Source organism: Drosophila bipectinata, chromosome 3R, assembly GCF_030179905.1.
Source record: "Drosophila bipectinata strain 14024-0381.07 chromosome 3R, DbipHiC1v2, whole genome shotgun sequence".
NCBI lineage: Eukaryota > Metazoa > Arthropoda > Insecta > Diptera > Drosophilidae > Drosophila > Drosophila bipectinata.
In genome coordinates, this window is record NC_091739.1 from 13893860 (window position 1) to 13898120 (window position 4261).

Consider the following 4261-nt stretch of genomic DNA (forward strand, 5'->3'; position numbering starts at 1 on the left):
TAAAAGGGACTTTATGCTGCAGTAAACACGTCATCAACATATCAACTGGGCACAGATAAGCAGTTACCAGTATCAACTCTGCCAAGTTGGGGGCAATTAGAGTCATAAACTGGGGCTCCGAACGCGGAAGAGGCGTCAACGGGCACGTCGGTATATTAGCACTTGATGGAAATGGCTTTGGCCATAACAATCAGCCTTGGCAGGTGTGTACGGCTTTTCAGCGGTTTATCGCCGCAGGATCATAACACTACTGACCGCTACCGGAAAGAGCTCCATGCAGTAAATATTCTGATTTACCCGTGACGAGTTGTTTTTATGAAGTCGATTTATTTCAATCTTAAGGGTATTTACTTTTTTGTTTATTAATATACATTTTCTATGAAGGTTGGGAGTAAATGAGTGATGAAGGAGGAATGACGGAGTCCTCCAAAACATAAGGAAAAGCTTGAGTACGTCTATATGACCCACAAGGTTGCCTATATCTTTGCCAAAATGTATCCGATTCTTGAGCGGAGTACCTTAAATGATTCGTGGATCGATTCTCCATAGATCCGCATCAAAATCCAGAAACAAAATATTTTTTAGAATTTTTGTCAAATTTTGTGGGGGTCCCCTTTAAAAGTGCAAAAATGTATGGGACCGACAATATGGCCCACTTCGAAGGCTATAACTCTGCCAAAACATATCCGATTCCTAAGCGGAGTACCTTAAATGATTTGTGAATCGATTCTCCATAGATCTGCATCAAAAACCAGGAACAAAATATTTTTTAGATTTTTTGTCAAATTTTGTGGGGGGTCCCCTTCAAAAGTGCAAAAATGTATGGGACCGACAATATGCCCCACGTATCTTTGACAAAATAAATCCGATTCTTGAGCGGAGTACCTTAAATGATTTGTGAATAGCTTGCTTGCTTCTTTAAGCAATCTTGCTTTGTCTATAATGTATTGTGAGACACTTTAAGTCTTCAAATCCACATAAATAAAGTTTGCAAAATTTAATGAAGGACCCCAAAAAATTCTTGTAAATTATGTACGTAAATGGAATTCAAAAAAATACGTCTGTAAATGTTATTTGGTTAAATACAAAGGAGAATTTAGGTTTAGTATTGTTAAATTAATTAGCCATGTTGGAGGGGTGGGAAGAATGTCCCAAATATGCGTCAGGCCTTGAGCAAAAAGTTTTCCATGTGGTCAGAGTCCTTCCCATCCTCCACCGAAAATTCTTTCATTTATTTTTTTTCGATTTTCCCTTTTTTTTATATTGTTTGCGAGTGTGTGTGAGTCAAGACGAACTTCTAGCGCGGAGAAAATGAAAAGGTGAAGGAGCATTTTTTCCATCATCCTCAAATGTGTGTATCGTGCAGGACGTCGCGCAAATCACCCAAGTGAATTCACGCCATTTTTCAGCGTCCGTCGCTTTGTCCGGACGAAGGCCCAAACACACACACACGGCACACACTCATGCGATTGTATACTCCACACACACATCCCACCCTGTGAAAGTCCAGTCCCGGACTCTACGGTTACCCCACTTAACCGTCCGGCGACCCGGCGAGGCCGCTGATTCCTCCCCGCTCCCGGCCGCGTTCATGTCCTGGCTGTTGTCCCGTCCTGATGCTGATGCTGACACGTTCGCTGTCCGTCGCCGGGCGTTCGAATACAAAATAAATATCCAATATATGCCCATGTGGGTGTGTATCCTGTTTCTGGCATATATTATAAGTGGAATAGAAAAATAAATGCGCCGAGATAAAAGTTTTCTGGCCAGCTTCTCCTTCCTACAGGAGCGGCTAGCCAGGTCCCATGTTTATACACGGGACAAAATTTTTGATTGGATTTTTAAAGGGGGAGTCTTAAAATTTCTACCTTAGCTATATGACAAAAAATTTCGGATTGGAGTTTTAAAGGGGGTCTTGAAGTTGTTACCTTTAGGAGAAGTCTTGAAGTCTATGTAATCAGTTAGAAATTGTTAGGAGGTTCTTTGCTTTTTTATTTTTATTTTTATTTAGGATATATCCTATTTTATCTATTCAATAGAAAAGTCTAACTTTAACAATTGAGTTTATTAAAAGGATATAGATTTGTTGATAGAATGATTTCCTTTTTCATGAAATTTAACAACTAATGGTTATAGATCGCCTTTAAAACCATAACTTAATAACCCCATCGCAGTAAATTTTTGAAAAATTTAACAAAAATACATTTTTACACCACTTCTTGAAGAAGAATCCCAAACGTAGACGTTATTATATTTTTCCAAGTGTTTATGGGACTTGGGTCTCCCACCCACCCACTGGACCAACCACTCACCCATCCGCCCAGCCATACCACCGCCCACTCCGGCCGTCCGGCCCTCCACCGCGACGCCTCCGTTCAATTCACCGCGGCGCAGCGGCAACATGTCAGCGGCGAACAATAACAACAAGCTGAAGAACGGAGCGCGACAAAAGCGAAGGCAAAGGCCCACTTGCAAGTCGCCCAGGCTGCAAAACGGACGCGTCACGAAGCACGTTTGAAATATTGAAGGAAGGACATTTAGGAATAAAATGAAAGGATCGCACCCCACCCGCCAATAGCCCAACCCCTCGCAAACGTGTGTCCTCGCGCACACACACACTGCCACATACGTGTATACATGTATACTGGAAAACCCATACCGAGGAGAGTCGACAACCCGTGTGTGCAAAACCCTCGCGCGACCCCCAACCACCTTCACATGTCCTGTTTGCTTCGGCAAGAACCCACTTACACACACCATCACATGTCCTGCTTATACATACGTGGATATGGGTGTGGGTGTGTGTGTGTGGGTGTGTATACTTCGCGTAAATATTGGGAGTCCTTGACTACGCGATGTGAATGATGCTGATAAAATACAAATTCTTGGGCCGCGGCCGCTAGTGTATTTACACAACTGTACTTATGCCCAGCCGGTCACTGGCCAAGTCCGAAACGGAGACGGATGCTTAGGTGGGGGCGGCATTGGCGGCGGAGTGAAAGGACGCAGGACTACGGACTACAGACGAAGGACGGCATAGGAAGTCCCACCACCGCGGGGGACGACAACACGGCCCACGCCTTGGCGCACAACATTGACTAGCCGCTATTGCAGGGTCCCGCGACTCGGAAGTCCAAAAAGGACACCGCGCAAAAAGGGACCAAAGTCTTTGGGGATCAACTGAGAAAAATTTTGGGGTATTCAGGAAAAAAGGGATCTTAAAAAATAGCTCAGAATATCATAACTTTAAGATCATGAATAACTCTTCAGTCCTTGAGAAGGGATTATTTCAAAATGTCTAGAGTCGGACTCAAGTTTCGAAAATATTAAATGAAGAATATAAAAACCTGTCACATATCCCGTCAAATTATGTACCAATAGTTAGAGGATTTTTTTTGAGATTCCTTTGGGAATACCTGCCACCCCTTTTCGGCCAGTGCACGAAATCTCCTTGTCCAGTTAGCGAACAAAAATCTGCGACGAAATTACGCCACATGTGTTCATGCCACGAGCAAATTTTCAGCGAAGCTAACGGACGGTAGGCGGACAAGGGACAGCACTTTCATCTTAGGACGATTCTTTCAAGGGACGAACCCAATTTCGCCATCCCATCAAGGGGGAGGAAGGTGGCCGGAGTTGGGGCGAGTGTTTGGAAAAAGGAAAAGGAGCCGGACTGGGCGATGGCTTGGGGGGCAGGGTGGTGGTCACGGACATCACATAAGTTGGTTGTGTGTATGCGTGGGTCGTGAACGATTGTGTGAGCGAATTTGGTGGCATGGGTATCGCGCTAAATGGACAGCCGCCCAGCTCAGACAGTCACCCACCCACCCACATGTGTGTGTGTGTGTGTGTGGGTTTGTAAGTGCTTGTGTGTTCTGTGCCTCCAACCACGGCCGTACATCTACGGCTACGGCTACGGCTACGGCGACGTCGACTACGGCTTGTGTGTGCCTTGGGCGCGGGTCCGTACACGGCAGCAGCATCAGCCACTTTGTCCAATTTTCAAACGGTCACTTTTTGAAACGAATTTTCCTCACCACCACCACCCAACCACCCACCACCACCCATACAGGCCCACCCACCCGTAGCAGCGCCCTTAGCGACGTTGTTCGCGCGGAGCGGCGGCAATGATTCTAGGCCATGAAATCGACATTCGAATTTTAGAATCCACTTAACCCCTCGCCCAGGGAAGAAACTCTCAGATGCTCTCGTATCTGCATCTTAAAGTCAGCTCTATTCAGTTTGGTTTTGATTTAATCGG